The following is an 18,772-nucleotide window of genomic DNA, read 5'->3' as shown; positions in this document are numbered from 1 at the left end:
TGGCTGCAGTTAATCCTTTAAAAATTATTCTCATATTTTATCTCAAATGCAGACTGACACATCTAATATTTATTCCTTAAATACTTTCATTCACTCACTTCAAGTCTAATTTGTACCAGGAAGGCTTTCTTCTAAATCTATTTACATCTATTCCACTATCAAAATTTAGGTTTTCAGTTTTCCTAATGTTCTTTTCAAAATTGCAAAATTTAGTAATTTTTCATATCATGTTATTCCAAAGTAGTTTAAATATGATAAAATTGAATAAATGTTTAGCAAACAAATCCTTCTCTTAATTAAATAATTTATGATACATTTTGTATCTAGGGGTTATATAACTTTTCACTTGGGTTTATGACTTCTACTAAGAATTAGAGAAGATAAATTACATCTCAATGTATTTCATTATGCCTATACAAATTACATACTAAGTAAATTTATTATAAAAATGAGATTAAAAAATTAAACTTTTTTTTTTTGCACTCTTTAAGTCTAAATTGAAGAAAGGACAAATCTATGTTTATATTTGACCCTTTAGAATAAAAGGTTTATTATCAGTATGCATCTGTAGATGGTAAGCCATTAAACCAAAATAAAAATACGTAATAAAATTTAAAATCTGTGGATTGCTACATGCCATTCAATTATTTTTCTATAATTTTAGAAAAATATTCTGAAATTTTAGATACTTGTGAACTACAGTAAGTTGTTGGCATCTTTTCTCTTTGAGTAGTTGAATACCACCTGATCAATTTTTTCTTAGAAAGACTTGTTGCTTGCTTGGCAAAACAGAAATGGGTTACATTTTAATGCATTGACTAAAATGCTGTTATCTTATTTTCAATAAATATTGTTTACAGATTTCAAAACTGGCTGTGAAAATCAACTTCTGATTCTTGTAAGAACTTTACTAACACCATTTATTATTGACAAATGTAAAAATTAGTAAGCTATCCTTTGCAGAATTTAATATTTTTTCATAATCTACTTTCTTTTTAATTATCTATGGAGAAATTAAATACACCAAATACTTCTTAGAATGTCAATGATTGACTAATACCAATATATATTTCTTACTAATGAAATGATAACCTTGTGTATTTCATATATGTTGTAGTATGTCTTGACAAAAAAATCAACAAAAATAAGTGATCTAAAAAATATTATCTGTTTTGTTTAATGTGGACAAAGATTTACGGATAAGTGCAAAAAATAAATCCTCTTTTGCAACCCAGAACTCATTGTTCAGTATGAGTTTTGATACATATAAGAAGGGATATTATGATACCTGAGACAGTTATAAAGGTTGGTTCCAGGCCGGGTGCAATGGCTCAAGTCTGCAGTCCCCACACCAAGGTATTGGCATATATCACATATCTGTACCATTCTTGAGTGATCGCTTAGGAATGAATGTGATTTGAACTCATTCATGTTGAGAGGGTGTCAAATTGAGAACCAGGCAGATCCCCACCACCTACAATCAAAAGCTTCTAGGACCCTAAAGTAAATTGGTTGAAGAACTTAGATCCCAAAGATTCTTGGTGAATTTTGAAGTCTTCATCAGTATACCCATATTAAAAGGAGATAACAGAAGCCACAGTAATTATGGGCTGACAGGACAGCTGGATCAGTTTCATTAAAAAGGGCAAACTTGAAGATCTTTTGACTCCAGCTTTTTAGGGGATCTAAAGTGACCTTGATGGACAGTGGAAGAAATCACAACATGGAATTCCTTGAATAAAAATTTATTGACTTTAAATAATTTTGTCTAATGCTACATATACACAATTAAAAAAAAAACCTCTTTACACTGTTTCTAGAAAGTCAGCATGTATTTCTGGCTCGAAGTTTCTCTAGTGTTTTCTGTGGAAGGAATAAAAATTTAGTAGTTTCAGTTGTGTACTTAAGGCTTAAAAAATTAAGTCCTTCCCCCTCAGTTACACTTACCTTATGGAATTCTTTTGCCCTTGCTCTGTTTTGGGCATAAGCCTCTTGTTTTGCTTTTTCTTCCTTTTGTTGTTTCACTTCAGCTAGTTGATTGTATAACCTGTAAAGAACTTACATAGAATTAGAGACAAACATTGCAAAAAGTGAATCACTAAAAAAAAATAAATAAATAAAAATAAAATCAACCTTACCTTAGGAAAAAAAAAAAATATATTATCTGAAGTGAAATAAAGTTTTGAGTATTTTGGTAGGAAAACTTGAAGTATCTAATTGCCTATTTCAATGTCTGGGAAAGTTCCTAGTTATTTATGAATATTTGAAGTTATTTTCTTCATTTCTTGTTAATTGCTTATGACAGCCAAGAGTTAAAATATGGGTATTCTATTACACAACACAGGGGAATAGCTGCAACACAGTCTGCTTCTGCTGATGCTCTTGACAATGTGTCTCCTAATGCCCTAAAAACAGCTTCTCCCTGCATGGCTGTTACTTCACACTTTCTGGTTGGAACAATTGGACTACTGAGATATTCAAGTGTCACACTAGGGATAATCCATTTCCACCCATTGCAAAGAGGTAGCAAGACAAATTTGCAGTGAGAACAGTAAAACAAAACAAACTATTGACAGCCATAATTGCTCTGGTTTGTTAAGAGCACGACCAAAAAGTTGAACTCTTTGCAGAAATTTGTATGAACTCTTCACATGGAAAGTTGTTCTATGAAGTTATTCGATATATTAAAAGAGAGAAAAAAATAGAAAAATTATATATATATATATATACACACACACACACATATATATATATACACACATATGTAAAAGATCAAACATGGTAAAAGTAAATGTAGCTCTAGTAAGTAATGTCCCTGCTAAAATTATGAACCTCACTGATAGAAAATCATCTGAAGACAGCTCGCTTATTCCTTGGGAACTTTCAGTTTACTCCTAAAATAGATTACAGTTTGTTTTTAGACAAGTTTCACATTACTTGAGCCAGAGATCTTTTCTCACTTTCCCAGGAGAAATCCTTCCACAGATAAATATCAAAATCAGTATTTGTAACGTGCCTCCTGTTAGTAACAACTATAGTATATGAAATAATTTATCTGGGGAAATGCCTGTAGCCACTATTTTTAGTCATTTAAACCTAGCCTAAACAAAACAAACTAACCTAGGAAAGAACACTATCTAAAAAGGTAAGAGCTTTAAGACCCAAAGTGTCTATCCTCTTGAAAGGCCATGTAGTTCTACAAAAGTAAAACTACATAAAGGATTCTTGGACCTCCAATGAAAGTAAATAAAAACAAAGGCTTAAAGAAAATAAATATTTAAAATGTATCTGGTTTATGCACATCTTTCTATGTTTCCTACACATCAGGCAATAGTAAAAATAATAAAAACATTTTTGACTATAGAGAATTCTTCTATATGAGTACTTTCACTCATAATTAAGAAATGTGTTAAGGCCGGGCGCGGTGGCTCAAGCCTGTAATCCCAGCACTTTGGGAGGCCGAGATGGGCGGATCACGAGGTCAGGAGATCAAGACCATCCTGGCTAACACGGTGAAACCCCGTCTCTACTAAAAATACAAAAACTAGCCGGGCGAGGTGGCGGGCGCCTGTAGTCCCAGCTACTCGGGAGGCTGAGGCAGGAGAATGGCGTAAACCCGGGAGGCGGAGCTTGCAGTGAGCTGAGATCTGGCCACTGCACTCCAGTCCGGGCGACAGAGCGAGACTCTGCCTCAAAAAAAAAAAAAAAAAAAAAAAAGAAATGTGTTAAAATCTGCTACCAATGTATCTGATTGATATGCTTATATACGTGGGTCTTAAGAAAGAGAGAAAAACTACTCAATTACTTGGAACTCATATCTCAGTTCAAAAGAGAAAATAGAAAGTGCATAGCACGTAAGTAAATATTTTTTAAAATTGTAAACCAAAGAAATTAAATGAGGTCGGAAAGCTGTGAGCAAAAAGGTTAATTCTCAGCAGGGGCCCTCAAAGGTACAAATGTGTGAGGGAGAGTACCAGAGTTTTAATGATACTTAAATATTTATTAATTTTTTTATTTTTGTAGAAAGTAACTGGAAAGTAATGTCAGAAAGTATCTACAACTAGGCAATTTAGAATTTTGTAGAGAAACTTCATTGCACAAATAAAATGGCTAATGAGTCTTAAAAGATTATGTGTCTGAATTGTGAAGGGAGAAGAATTTGCTTACTCATGAGACAATGAATTGATGAAAGAAACCTGATACACATAACAAAATGACCTGACTTTGCCTAAATCTGACTCTCCCTTAGATTTGTGGCTATTTTAATAAGAACTACACTGATTTCCAGATTACAGAATCTAGAAATCAAAAGTTATTCATTCTATCAAACAATGTAAAGGACTGACATATTTTTGAAGTGATGAAAATGACAGGAAAAAAATACACTATTACTTTTTTCTGGTGAAAATCTGCACAAGGTAGCCAATGATAAAATATTCCAAGTTTACTCTTTTTTAATAATTTTTTTCATGTTAAGTTAGAAGTATTTTGTGGTTAAAAAATTGAAAAATAAGAGGGTAGCTTGAACAAACAACAAATTATAAAGTAGTTTCCACCTCTTAGGCAATGTTTGCTAATGTTTATATCATTTCTTCTTCATGTGAAGTTATTGAGCATCTGTATTATATTAACATTGCATATGTTGTTGAATATAAAATTTTCACAAATTTCTTTTCCATTTAACAATATATAATGCAAATTTCCCTATATATTTATTATTGAAAAAATGTTTTTAATGATGGCATATCTCATTTATTATTTTCCTTATATTCCACACCCACACAAATATATGTGGTTATGAATATCAATGGACATGCAATTTTTATATATAATATTGAGTTTTTTTCCTTAAATCTGTTTCTAGTAATAACATTAGCTCACAGGTTAAAGGACATTAATAATTGGTTGCCTGTGAAAATAATTGTGAAACATAAAAATATTTATTCACAATTTATACTATTCCAAAACACTGAAAATATTCAAGTGTTTTATCCTACTTAGCATAGATTAATTTATCAATGTTCTTTAATCGGATAAGCCAAAATTGGAATATACTTTGGCTACTAGTAAAGTTCATTGTTGTGTCAATATATTTATTGGCCATCTATTCATTAATTAACTCAGTTTTATTTTACATTTTACTCTCTCTCTCTCTATATATATATATAGTCTCTCAGATTCTAATCTGCTGCTGATCCATGTTGTAGCCTGTTTCTGATGTGAGGAAACCATATATATGTAGCTTCTAAAAGCAGAAAATGATATTTCTAATTAATAAAGTAAGAAAGAAAATACAAATGTACAGTCAGTTTTTAGATCAGAAGGCAGCCAGAAGATTTCACAATGCTTTCCTTGTAGGAAAGTCACTGTCACTGATACATTGCTGCTCTTACTGTTGTATATGTATGTGTGTATGTGAGAAGTATGAATGATTTTTATTTGATTAGAGACAAGAGCAGTTTCAAAATATACACAAGTGAAGAATTACTTGCAATTTATTTCACTTGCATTAATTATTGTTGGCATATGCCAACAGATTAGTTTTACTTCTCACTTCATGAGGATTGTGGATGTTGAATGGAAGAAGTGAAAAAATATTCTTATATAGCCTTTTTATCAGTTATATATTTGAAAAAAGAGATTTGATATTTTGTGTTTAAACAGTTTGTTTAAACAAACTGACAGTAACACAAATAACACTTTTGAGCAATATGATGATCACGAAGTTTTTTTAAAATTAGCATGGTGTTTTAAAATATTTCTCTTCAAATATATTCAGATCACATGTGAAAAACAATGTTTATCATTGAAGGTACTTGCTGCACTGTGACAAGCAAAATGAAAGAGAAGGACTCAGCTTTTAACGGAGTAGTTGGTAATAGGCTCTGGTCTTTATCTGTCCTTGGTCAAGACCAGAATACTAACGATGTGAAAGATGGATCCTTTTGTACTTGAATGTTTCTGAATGGCTGTTTAAGGAATTCTTCCATTGTAATCACTATTTCAGGAGCAAGAGATCTTCCTTTCTCTTGTATTGTTTGTATGTAAATGCATTTTCATTATTGAAGGATATTGGAGTCAGTAATTTGTTATTTCTTGTTTTTTAAATTTTTTTTTACTATACTTTAAGTTCTAGGGTACATGTGCACAATGCACAGGTTTGTTAGATATGTATACATGTGCCATGTTGGTGTGCTTCACCCATTAACTCGTCATTTACATTAAATATATCTCCTAATGCTATCCCTCTCCTCTCCCCCAACACCACGACAGGCCCTGGTGTGTGATGTTCCCCTTCCCGTGTCCAAGTGTTCTCACTGTTCCATTTCCACCTATAATTGGATGATGTCACCTCAGGTTAGGCGGGAAACCTGAAATACAGAAAATATAAAGTGGGCGACCATTTATGTTTGTCATATAAATTATTTGCACATAGCTTTAATGTTCTCTTTGAAATGCTATATTTCTTAGAAAATGAATCCATGAGGTTTGAGATGCATAACCTAATATGACTATAGTTTTTCAACTCATTACAAACTCAATAATTATTATTAAATACCTATTGTTTCACAGTCTCACAATATTTTAGGAAGATAATATAACATAGGTAATTTAACAATTGTGAATTAATTACTTGCAAAATGTAAGGTGCACTATAATCAATACTATGTATATGTGAGTTCCTTTAAGAATATCATTTAGGAGAGCATTACCCACCGACCTGAGGAAATTGTTGCACATTTTCTATTTGATAAGAGAGAACCATCATCAACTGTCACCCAATGGAAGTCTGCATTATAATTGAACAATACTGATATATTAGTCTCATCCAATCTTGCTAAAAAGATTATTTAATTCTGAAAGTTATATGAACTGTTGAGGAAGTCCAATTCTGTAAGATTTAGAATTGCTAAAATTTAATCCAAGAATTTCTGAAATTTATCTCTAATTTATTCCACAAATGTTCTTTTCTCCTTAACCACTTTTATAAACCTCCTTATTAAAATTAAAAAGAAAAACATATACATATCAATATTTTAAATAGCAGTGATATATTAGTATTATTTAAGACCTGTGAATGTAGAGCAATATATTCAAACTTCAATAGAATCAAGGCCCGTGCTTCCAGGCTCGAGGTCAGAGCACAAGACAATCTGACACAACATGTCTGCTCTACATCATCCTTCTTCATTTTCCTGATATTCTCCAATTTAACCAACCTAAAAAAATGATGGAATTCTCCAGAATAAAGGTAGCTGTGTGGAATTACTGAGTTACACAGTATTTAATTTCATGTTTAACATTAATAAGGAATGCTAGAATGATTTTTCATATAGCCTTCAGTAGCTTTCATTTCCAACTCTGGGAAAAATATCTCAATATTTTGTTATTGCGTGTTAGATTTACTGGAGATTCTGGTTACTGTATTATCAGAATTAAAAAGAAAATTCTTCCTATTCCTAGTGTTCTGAGTTTTTTTCTCTTTTTAGTTTGTGAATGAGAGTGGTCTTTTTTTTCAAACACATTTTTGCATCTATCAAGATGACTACATGTTTATTTTTTCTTTTGCTAATAAGATAAAGTACAGATTGATCCACAAATATTGTATTTTCACTATTATTCTGTTTTTCATATTTTCTCATTTGCGTGTATCTTTTTCTTTGACTTATGTGTTATTCAAAAGTATGTTTATATTTATGATCATGTATCCTTTCTCTGTATGGATTTGTCTCTATGATCTTATTCATGTTCCTCTTCATCCCTTGCCTTTCATATATATTTTCTCTCTTTTCTTTCTGTATTCATTTTTTTGTATGCATATATTTTATATTTACCTTTTTCCTCAAATCATTGAAAAGTTGAACACTGTAATTATATTGTTAAGAGTACCTACTCTAGAAATTTTAATATGTCCTTTTTTTATATTTAAAGTTAACCACCATCTGTACTCTAATTTCAAACAATACAAAGTGTTTTAACATTTTGATTCTCACAACCTCCCTCCTGTATATTTACTTCTTTGGTTTTTAGTTTAAAAATTATCGACACTCAAAAAAGATTTTTTCTTCCATTCTCTGTCATTTTTTTGTTTGACTTTATAGTTATCATCTTATTTGTTCATTCATTGCTTCTTACAGTACAAGCTTTCCACTTGAATTTTCTTTTTCTTTCAATAATCTTTGTAATTTCTATTAATGAGAGGAAATGTAGTAAACACAATATTTGTTTGTTTAAAAATAATTATTTTTTCCCTTCTTACAAATTCTACTGAGATAATGTTCCATCATATTTAAGACATGTATCCAATGTCTTCTAACATCCATTATTAGTTTTGAGAAACTGTGGTAGACAAACTGTACAGTGAGCTACAATTATTCTCACCTCCTAGTCTCCTTGTGCAATCTACAACTATTAAGTGTGGGCAAAATCCATGACTTGCTTCTGATAGAATTTGAAAAAAGTTGCCACATCCATGTTGATGTTACATACTACTTTAATCTCAAACTTGGGAGTTGACTCTGGCTTTGAAAAAATAAACTGTGATGCTGCTGTACATTGCTCTATAGCAAAGGACTTAAGGCAGCCTTTGACTGATATGCAGTCAGATACTGAGGCCCTGAGTATGACAGCCTACATGGAACAGAATGCTGTCAACCATCCATATGAGCTCTGAAGCTCAGAAAACTGGAGATTCTTCCCCAGTTGTATTTTCAGATAAGTACACAGGCCTGGATGTGACTTTCACTGAGGCCTTGAAAAGGACAAGGCTAAGTGGTATCTGGACTTCTGGCCCACAGAAACTATGTGATCATAAATGGACATTGTGTTTTGCTGCTAAGTTTGTAGTATTATTATCATGGTAACAACATAAGATACACACATTCGTAGTACTTGAAAGCAGAGTTTTGTGATAATTTTGTGGCATTCGCTTTCTAATTAGGCAATATACTGAGGATGAAGGATATAGACGATATGGTATTGAAAGTCTGGTTTGCCTTTTACAGGTTAGTATTATTAGCAATCTAGATTTGAGGGATGCAAAAGGAAGTGAGAAAGGTATTATTGAAAACTGGGAAAAGGAAATTCTGTTTACATGGTGACAGAAAAGTTAGGAAAGGTGCTACCTATAGTTAAGTGGAAGGTAGAAGAAATAAGAGAAAAATTTAGTTTACAGCCAAGGAGATGTTTAGGCAAATTTTTGAAGTTGCTGCTTGGTTTCTTCATGTTGTTTATAAATGTAATAGAAGAGAGATAATCTGAGGAATTTGTTGTTAAACAAAAAGAAAGCGTGTCTTGATTCTTAACCTCTTCACTTGTGCAGGAGATACAAAAATTTTTCGGGAAAATAATGTCAGCAAAGATTCTACCAACTTGGCTGAAAAAGACAGAAAAAGTACACAATGATAGGAGCCCATTTGATGCCCAAAATCCTGTTGTCAGGCAACAGGCTGTTAAAAAAAGGACTTAGCTGCACGCTTGTGATACATTTCATTAAATAGTGTATTACTGAGCTCTCCTGCTGCTAATAAAGACATACCTAAGGCTGGGTAATTCATAAAGAAAAGAGGTTTAATTGACTCACAGTTCCACATGGCTCCGGAGGCCTCACAAATTATGGTGGTAGGTGAAGGAAGGGCAAAGTCACATTTTACATGGCAGCAGGCAAAGAGAATATGTGCAGAACTCCCCTCTATAAAACCATCAGAACTCATGAGACTTATTCACTATCTTGAGAACAGCACAGGAAAAAACCACACCCATGATTAATTACCTCCCACTGGGTCCCTCCCACGATACGTGGGAATTACAGGAACTATAATTTAAGATGTGATTTGTGTGGGGACACAGTCAAACCACATCATTCCACCCCAGCTTCTCCCAAATCTCATGTCTTCAAATTTCAAAACCAACTGTGACTTCCCAAGAGTTCCCTAGTCTTAACTCATTTCGGCATTAACTTGAAAGTACACAGTCCAAAGTCTCATCTGAGACAAGGCAACTCTCTTCCACCTATGAGCCTGTGAAATACAAAGCAAGTTAAGTACTTCCTGGATACAACGGGAGTACAGGCATTGAGTAAATTTACCCATTCCAAATAGAAGAAATTGGCCAAAACAAAGGGGCTACAGATCCGTGAAAGTTTGAAATCCCATACGGCAACCATTACAACTTAAATTTCCAAAGTGATCTCCTTTGACTCCATGTCTATCATGCAAGTCTCCCTGATGCAAGAACTGGGCTCCCTTGGTTTTGGGTGGCTCCACCCCTGTGGCTTTGCAGAGTACAGTGAGACAGAGGTGGGAGGCGGTCCCTGGAGAAACTCCAATCAACCTGCCCACTGAGGTGGAGCCTCAGGAAATTCACTATGCTTGTAGCAGGGAGGAGCCTGACCCCTCCTCTTCTGTGTGGAACCTGGGATTCAGTCAACCGGGTGGGAGACTCTCTAGCAGGACTCTGACCTAAAGAGAGTCCCTGTTTCCTCTTTTTCTCCCTTTTCACCCAATAAAGCCCTGCTTCACTTACTCTTCAAGCTGTCTGCGAGCCTAAATTTTCATGGTGTGAGATGGACAAGAACCCCATATTTAGTTGAACTGAGGAAAGTCTTGTAACATTTTTGGTGTGCAACCTAGGGGCTGAAGGAGTGGCGAGTGAAATGGGGACTCAAAACCCCTCACTGTTGCTCCTAAGCTTTTCCATCCTGCGATTTCTGGGGGTGGGGAAACCATGCCCCCACGCCCCATTGCTCTTGGGCCTTTTCAAGGCCTTTTCCTTCCTTTTTCTTGACCGACCAGTGAGCAGCAGCTCCTGGCTGCTCTCCCATGCCTGCTGGGAATTGGACACATGGCCCAAGGTGTCCAGGGTGGCTGACTGGTGTTTTCCCAGCGGCCGGAGGCTTTCCCTTCCCTGGTTAGGGGGTTGAACTCTATCGGACAGTAATTAACCCATGCATGCAGGAAGTTGCAAACTTTTTGTGTGTGAAAAATCAGATCTTGGTGATGACCTTGAACAGTAGGATATAAATAACTCCCAAAACCTTAGCATTCCAATAATGGAACGCTAGGTATACATGGATTAAGCTTAAACTTTTCTCCTTGCTGGAGGACCCAGCTGCATAAGAATAAGAGGTTCTTCTTCAGGCATTTTTAAACTGTTTCTTTTCTTTACCCTTCTCCACCCTATCAGCAGTTAAGCTTGGAAATCTTTTTTTTCCCCTTTTAGATTTTAGAGTATGTTTTTACTAGGCCAGTCCCCGTCCCCTTATCCTCCCCCGCCCCACCGCCCCACCCCACCAACTATTGCTGTTAGTACTCTGTAAAGTTTTGATTGTGGAAAAGGATCTTGTGGGGACTGGGTTTTCTTCTGCCTGTGTGTGTATTGTGTGTAATGTCTGTAAGAATAACTCTAATTAACTTGGCCTAAAGAAAAACAAGTGCTTGGATCAAGTTTTTTTTTTTTTTAAGGGAAGACATAAGCTGCAGTAACTTTCAGTTTGTGACTTTAATCTTTGATAAATAAAAACAATCTTAAAGATTATTGATAAAATGCAGGTGTCATTAAAATGTAAATAGGTGAACTAAACTCTGCAGGTAAGATGCAAGGTTTGCTAAGTGTTTTGAGATTACTAACTGCTTTTTGGGTGTTGATAACTATTTGGCTTGCTAGCTTTACAACTGGTAAGGCCTGGGGAAATATGGAACTAACCGTGCCCTTTACTAATAAGGCAAACCGTGGCTGCAGTGAGCACACAATTAGAGCAACTTACTAAGTTTTACCTTAAAGTTAAAAATCGCTAGGGGTTAATTGAAACTACTGGAAATAGATTTATATGCAAGGTGTGTAAAAACAGTAAAATGTGTTTTTTAGTAAAAGGTTATAAGGAAGCATAGAAATGTAAACTTTTGCCTAGGGTTAAAGGACTATTTTGAATTAGACAGGGAAAGCTGAAGGTTCAAAGAGGTGGAGAAAGAATTGTGGAAATTTATCTCATAGAAGAGGTTCTCTGTGTGAACATACTGACTAAATAAAAAAAAAAAGGCATTAGGTGGTTTTTCTGTAAATTGAGCCTTGCAATAAAAACATAACAAGGTTTTCCTAAGGTGCTGATCTGCTCTTTGGCAAAATTTGTAAAGGGTTATAAAAGGTTTTGCTTCTTTAGAATTTCTGAGTCATCATTTTGGCAAAATAAATAACTTATGGTAATCTGGAATTCTGTTTTATAATATCAAGTCTTTTTTAAACTTAACATATTTAGTAGCCTTCCAAAATCAAACTTAAGTTTCAAAATTGTCTTCTCTGGCACCTGACTTTTCAGATCGTCCAGAAGGACTTGGAATGTTCAGAAAAAGGAAGTAAACAGGATTATTTGACATGCTTAGGTATATGGAATTGCCAAAATATGCTCAGTCTTCTTTAGGTTATATTTTTGTGAATAATGCTAATATATGTTCCAAAAAAGTATGGGATTTTCTAAAACTCAAATGTCTGAGTGTATGCTATCATTCATAATGAAGATTTGTATGTTGTTATTATAAACTTAAGAAACAATTGTGTTTCTAACTGTAACTACTCTGGACATTTTGCTATTCACAGATAATTATTGTCTTGCTTAATTCTTTTCAAAAGATGGTTTATAATAAGCTATAGGACTCTGATAGGTACTCTTAAATATAATTTCTGATTGTATTTGAGGCAATCAGGTTTCTGTTAACTTTAGAGATTGTAACATTGGAATAAAGAAAAACGTACAGGACTCATGAAGAGCTGAAATAGTCACAAATATAAAGCAAAACAACAGTTAACTAAATGGACTGAACTCAGAAAGCTGAAGCAACCTTTTTGACTTTTACTTAGAATATTGCTGATCCTTGTTTGTTCTACAGAGTCAAGGAAATTGATTTTGAACTATTTATAGCCTTTAATAATTAAGTAAAGTATCCATCCTGTGATCAAAATTTGGAGCATGTTTGTTTCTCTCTGCCTGGTTCTTCTAGAATTTAGAAACTATCTGTGGGTATTCTTAACTTATGGCAGTACAGTTGCTTGCATCAGTGCAATAAGAATCCATTTTTCTTCTGCAACAGGACACAATTGGAGAAAGTGGTTATTTTACTAAGTCTTTGACTGGTAGGATACGCTTCTCAACTTGCAGAACCAATAAAAGCCCAGTGGGGAAACTGACCTCATACCCCTGTACACACAGTACCTTTATAAAGTTCCTGACCTGTGGTCAGTAAAGAATGTCACTTTCTAACAGGCCTAGGAGCTCCAAGTTTATCATGGAAACTTAAGAGGAGAGGATCACCCAACTCACAGGTATTTGAGGATCCAAACCCCTGGCTAGACTGGGCTTTAGAAGGTCTTATCTGGGATTCCTTTAAAAGGTTCTATATGTGATTGGGTGCAACCACCATGCACACAAAGTGTGGAGCGCACTTCCATCAAAGTCAATCCAAAAGGCCTGTATAGAAAATTATTTTTGCTGTACTTCATGAAAATCATCAGGCAAATTATAAGACTAAAGTCTGTTTTGCAAACAACTTAGCCCTATGATGATTTGTTTTTTTAACAAAAATGAGGTTAGAGAGAGAGAAGTTTTGTTTCAAAATTTATCATACATTTGTCATTAAATTCTTAACTCATTAGATGTTTTTAAGTTTTTGCCTACATTTTAGACTAACTCTGCTTGTCCCTGTGAAAACCAGCAAACTCCAGCTGCAGATCAAAAAGAACAAGAGGGGTAAGTAATGTAAAAGTCTGGATCAATATTCTAGTTCTGAGCAATTATCCTGCAAATCCTGCCAAGTGATGGAATAAATAGAGTGCCTATCACCAGAAATTTCCTTTTTGGGAAAGTAAAACTAAAGGAACTAACCAAGCCATCCACCATGCACCCAAATCCTAGCAAGTTTAACTATAGCTACCAGTTATCTGGATGTGTCATAAGACATCCTTTCCTCTCCCTTGTTGGAGGAGGACTCAGTTCCACAGTTTTACCTTAACATTCAGCTTATGATAAGGAGTCCACACACCCCACTGAGACACATTTTTGTCCCAAACTCAATTTCAAGCTTTGGATCACAGCCCTAGGAAGGAAAGTTGGATCTGAGGGATCCAAAGAAGACAATAATGGAAGTTAAAAGGCACAGTGCAGGTGACCATGGCTGATTCCTGCCAATTAAGCCACCCCCAAGCTTCCTGTTTCATGGATAAATGCCACGTTAATATCCATGGCATAAATGAGCTCTAGGGACCTGCAAGCCTACTGACAATAAGGCAGATAGAGGCATAGGTGAGAGCTGATGATAATTCCTATTCTCTAGGCCCTCCCTGCTTCATAAACGTAAGCCACTTTGGCACTCATGACGGGACCTGCCAAGGTCATCGGGACTTGGGGATGCAAAGATGGAAGAGAGAAAGAGGATGCTCTGCTCTCACTCCCTCATGTACTGAGGGTATCTGCTAGGAAGAGAAGGAGACCAGGGATGCCTGCTTCCTTCTTTCTAGATGGGTAGCCATTCATTTTTAGTCTCTACCCCTTTCAAATGCATCCTGAAGCCCTGGGACTCAAAAAATAAATCTTTTTTTTTTTTTTCTCTCTCTCTCTCTTCCTCTGTTCTCTCTTCACTGATAGGTAATTGTGTCTTCATAGTATTAGACACTCCCCTCAAATGTATCCTCCAAACTGGAAAGAATTACTTTCTCAATCATTAAACTGGTTGGCTTAGGATCAGGGGAGGGGAACACAGAAGCCCAACATGTTGGCAATAGGGTAAAGTGTTTTTGCCAGTCGAAATTTAGGCCTCTCTCTCCCTGTGCAAACTGGCAAAAGGTTTTGGGATTTTTGAGCTGTTCTTACCCCTCCCTTTGTTTCATTTTGCCACATGTGTTCTAATAACCTCATTTGTCTGTTCTTGCCTTCAGGCCATCGAACTCCAAACAATCATACAACCAGAGCTTCTGACAATGGTGCCTTCTGTTGGGAACCCTTAGATAGGCCCTCTGAGAGAGCTCTAACTGCCATTTCCCTCAAAACAGCACCCCACATCAGCAGGAAGCAGTTAAAATTGGTCTTCATTCTTATCCTTAATGTAATTGCAGTTAGATATACTTCATTAGAATGGGTAATGAAACAGCCAAGTGGGAGGGGATACCTGGAGACACTCCAATCAGCCTGCCCACTGAGATGGAGCCTCTAGAAGTTCATGACATATGCAGCAGGGAAGAGCCTGGCCCCTCCTCTTCCTGTGTGGAAACTGGGATTCAGACTGTTGGGCAGGAAGTGCTCTAGTAGGCACTCTAGCCTAGCAAGAGTCCTTGTTTCGCCATGTTCTTTCTTTTTGTCCAATAAAACCCTGCTTCAGTCACTCTTCAAACCATCTGTGAGCCTAAATTTCTGTGGCTGTAGGACGGACAAAGACCCTGTTTTAGATGAACTAAAAAAGTTCTGCACAACAGCCCCCTGCCTGGCTGATTTCATGGACTGTTGTTGATTGTCTGTGGCTTTTCCGGGAACACAGAGCAAGCTGTCAGTGGATCTACCATTCTGGGTTCTGGAGGACAGTGGTCCTCTTTTCACAGCTCCACTAGGCAGTGCCCCATTGGGAACCCTGTGTGGGAGCTCCAACCCCACCTCTGCCTTTCACAATACCCTAGCAGAGGTTCTCCAAGAGGGCCTCCCCTCTGTAGTAAACTTCTGCCTGAAGATCTAGGCATTTCTATACATCCTCTGAAATCTAGGCAAAGGTTCCCAAACTTCAGTTGTTGATTTCTGTGCACTCATACGCCCCACACCCAAGTGCAAATTGCCAACAGTTGGGGCTTGCACACTTTGAAGCAATGGCCTGAACTGTATGTTGACCCCTTTTAGCCACAGCTAGAGCTGAAACAGCTGGGATGCAGGGCACTGCACCATGTTCAGTGGCTGCAAAGAGCAGGGAGGCCCTGGGCCCAGCTCATGAAACTTTTTCCCTCCTAGGCCTCCAAATCTGTAATGGGAGGGGTGGCCATGAAGATCTCTGACATGCCCTGGAGACATTTTTTCCATTGTCTTGGTGATTAACATTGGGATCCTCCTTACTTATGCAAATTTATGCAGTTTGCTTGATTTTTCTCCCCAGAAAATGGGTTATTCTTTTATACTGCATTGTCAGGCTGTAAAATTTTCCAAACTTTCATTCTCTCACCTTTTGAATGCTTTGCCACTTAGAAATTTCTTCCACCAGATATCCCAAATAATCTCTCTCAAGTTCAAAGTTCCACAGGTCTCTAGGTCAGGGATAAAATGCCACCCATCTCTTTGTTAAAACCTAGCAAGAGTCACCTTTATTTCAGTTTCCAACAATTTCCTCATTTCCATCTGAGACCACCTTAACCTGGACTTCATTGTCCATATCATTATCAACATTTTGGTCAAAGCAATTCAACAAGTATCTAGGAAGTTCTAAGCTTCCCCACATCTTCCCATTCTGAGCCCATGAAGTCTCTAGGAAGTTCCAAACTTTCTCACATTTTCTTATCTTCTTCTGAGACATCCAAAATGTTCCAACCTCTGCCTGTCACCCAGTTCCAAAGCCACTTCCATATTTTTGGGTATCTTTAGAGCAGCACCCCACTCTACCGGCACCAATTTATTGTATTAGTTTGTTCTCACGCTGCTAATACAGATGTACCCAAAACTGGGTAATTTATAGAGGAAAGAGGTTTAATTGATTCACAGTTCCACATAGTTGGGAAGGCCTCACAATCACGGTGGAAAGTGAAGGAAAAGCAAAGTTACATCTTATATGATGGAAGGCTAATAGTGTGTGCAAGGGAGCTTCCCTTTATAAAACCATCAGATCTCATGAGACTTATTCACTATCAGAAGAACAGCCTGGGGAAAAAAAAGCCCTCGTGATTCAGTTACCTCCAGCTGGGTCTCTCCCACAACATGGGGAATTATGGGAGCTACAAATTCAATATGAGATTTGGGTGAGCACACAGCCAAACCATATCAAATAGGAAGTATGCCCTGGAGGACAGAAACCAGAGTAAAGAAGCAGAGCTGAAAGGTAATGAGAACTACTGCTAGGCTTTAAAACCTAATCAAGGAATTTCCAGTGTTCCGCAAGCTAACAACTGCTCTAGACTAGTGGATAGTTTTTATCACCAAATTTCCCCTTATTTAAATCATAATTTTAATAGCTGCCATCCTCCATCTATTCTACCATTGTATGATGGAGTGTGTGTGCAGTGGTGGTATGGCTTAATGGTGGGCTGCAGCAAATGCAAACTAATATGGGCCACAATTACCCCCGCTTCCTTACATAAGATTCTTCTCCTGAGCGTGGGCAAGACCTATGGCTTATTACTAACCAGTGTAATGTTGATCTTTTTAGTTTAGTTTAGTTTTGTTTTTCCAAATCATAGTTTCTCACTTGAGTTGAGTCACTTCTGTTGCTAAGTCTAACTAATGTTTTCTAGTTTAATTTTTTTTGAGAATTATTGTTTATTTTACAATCTACATGAGTATTTTTGAAGTCTTATGATTATGACTTGCCTATTCAGCCTAATGTTTTATATTGCCAAATGCATTAAATATAATTATTTCAATTCTTGACTTCTAATGTCTTGTTATAGCACTAATGGTTCATCTGTTTATTGTCTATTCTTGTTCTTGTTTATGTTGCTCTATTGCTTTATATTTGTGAGCTCCAACCTCTTGGAAAGTTATGTGTAGGTTTTATTGAGGCCTAAGTTGTAATTGTGTTCCCGCACAGGAGATGTGTGATTGTTGCTGGCAGATGCTTGCAGACAATATAATTCCCATTACTACATTGCAATATATTCATTATTTAAAAATGTAATGACAAACAAGGGGCATGTATTAGGGCTGAAAACCTGCCCAGAGGCTTGCTTGTGTTTACTAAATCTCTTGGGAGACTTTCCTGTCCATTTAGCAATTTTTCCAAGCAGTACTTTTTTCCTGGAAATCTCCTCAGCAGTGGACAAGATTATTTATAATTTATACTCAAATTAATGCTCTGGACCATAGAATACCAACTTCTTGCAGGAGGAAGAGAAAAGCTGGAGTCTTGTAATGTAGGTAGATGGACCTACACCAGTTTTCCCTGAGGCCATGAAAAAGAAACTTGAATTTATTCAGTTTATCAAATGTCTTCAATGTAAATGCAAGTCTCTGTCTATGCTTCTGTCTCTGGGTTTTATTTTCACTTGATGTCTGGCCTCAGAGTATTAATATAAACGTTTAAATAAGTGTCTCAAAACATTTAAGCAATTGTTTTACATATTTTCAGAGATGGGTTGATCAGGATACTTAATCAAATACTCTCTTAGAATCAGAATTTCTTAATGTTTTATAATCAGCTTTCAACCTTCACATCCTTCATAACTTAAGTTCCAGGTTCTTTCAAACTTAAAAAAAAAAATTATAGTACTTAAAGTTTTAAACAGTGTTATAGACTGAATTGTGTCTCCTAAAATTTATAACATTGAATGTCACTCTATTTTGAGATAGATAATAAGGTTGAATAAGATCACAAAAGTGGGACTTATGATATCCATCATAGCATTAGTATATGTTATGGACTACGTATTTGTGTCTCCTCAAAATTTATGTGTACAAATCTTAACATTAACACTACATGAGAAGGTCTGTGGAGATAAAAACCTTTGGGAAAAGATTAAGTCATGAGTATAGAGCCCTATGAATGGGATTAATGCCCTTGTAAAAGAGATCTGATAGAGCTCTCTTCCTTTTTCACCATGTGAG

The 18,772-nt window shown here is 36.0% G+C and overlaps 1 long non-coding RNA gene and 1 other non-coding gene across 2 annotated transcripts; one reads left to right on the top strand and one right to left on the bottom strand.

The window, feature by feature from the left end:
• The first annotated feature begins 1,159 nt into the window (after positions 1-1,159).
• On the top strand, positions 1,160-1,281 carry LOC117063814. Its single transcript, XR_004429098.1, has one exon. It is a non-coding gene; the product is annotated as a small nucleolar RNA SNORA40 (small nucleolar RNA).
• Positions 1,282-1,767: 486 nt separating this feature from the next.
• On the bottom strand, positions 1,768-2,122 carry LOC117063725. Its single transcript, XR_004429048.1, has 2 exons — positions 1,948-2,122; positions 1,768-1,863 (listed from the first exon to the last, which is right to left on the bottom strand). It is a non-coding gene; the product is annotated as an uncharacterized LOC117063725 (long non-coding RNA).
• Between the last annotated feature and the right edge of the window lie 16,650 nt (positions 2,123-18,772).

Source organism: Trachypithecus francoisi, unplaced genomic scaffold, assembly GCF_009764315.1.
Source record: "Trachypithecus francoisi isolate TF-2019V2 unplaced genomic scaffold, Tfra_2.0 Lachesis_group18, whole genome shotgun sequence".
In the NCBI taxonomy this organism is placed as follows: domain Eukaryota; kingdom Metazoa; phylum Chordata; class Mammalia; order Primates; family Cercopithecidae; genus Trachypithecus; species Trachypithecus francoisi.
This window is presented reverse-complemented; position numbering and strand designations above follow the sequence as displayed.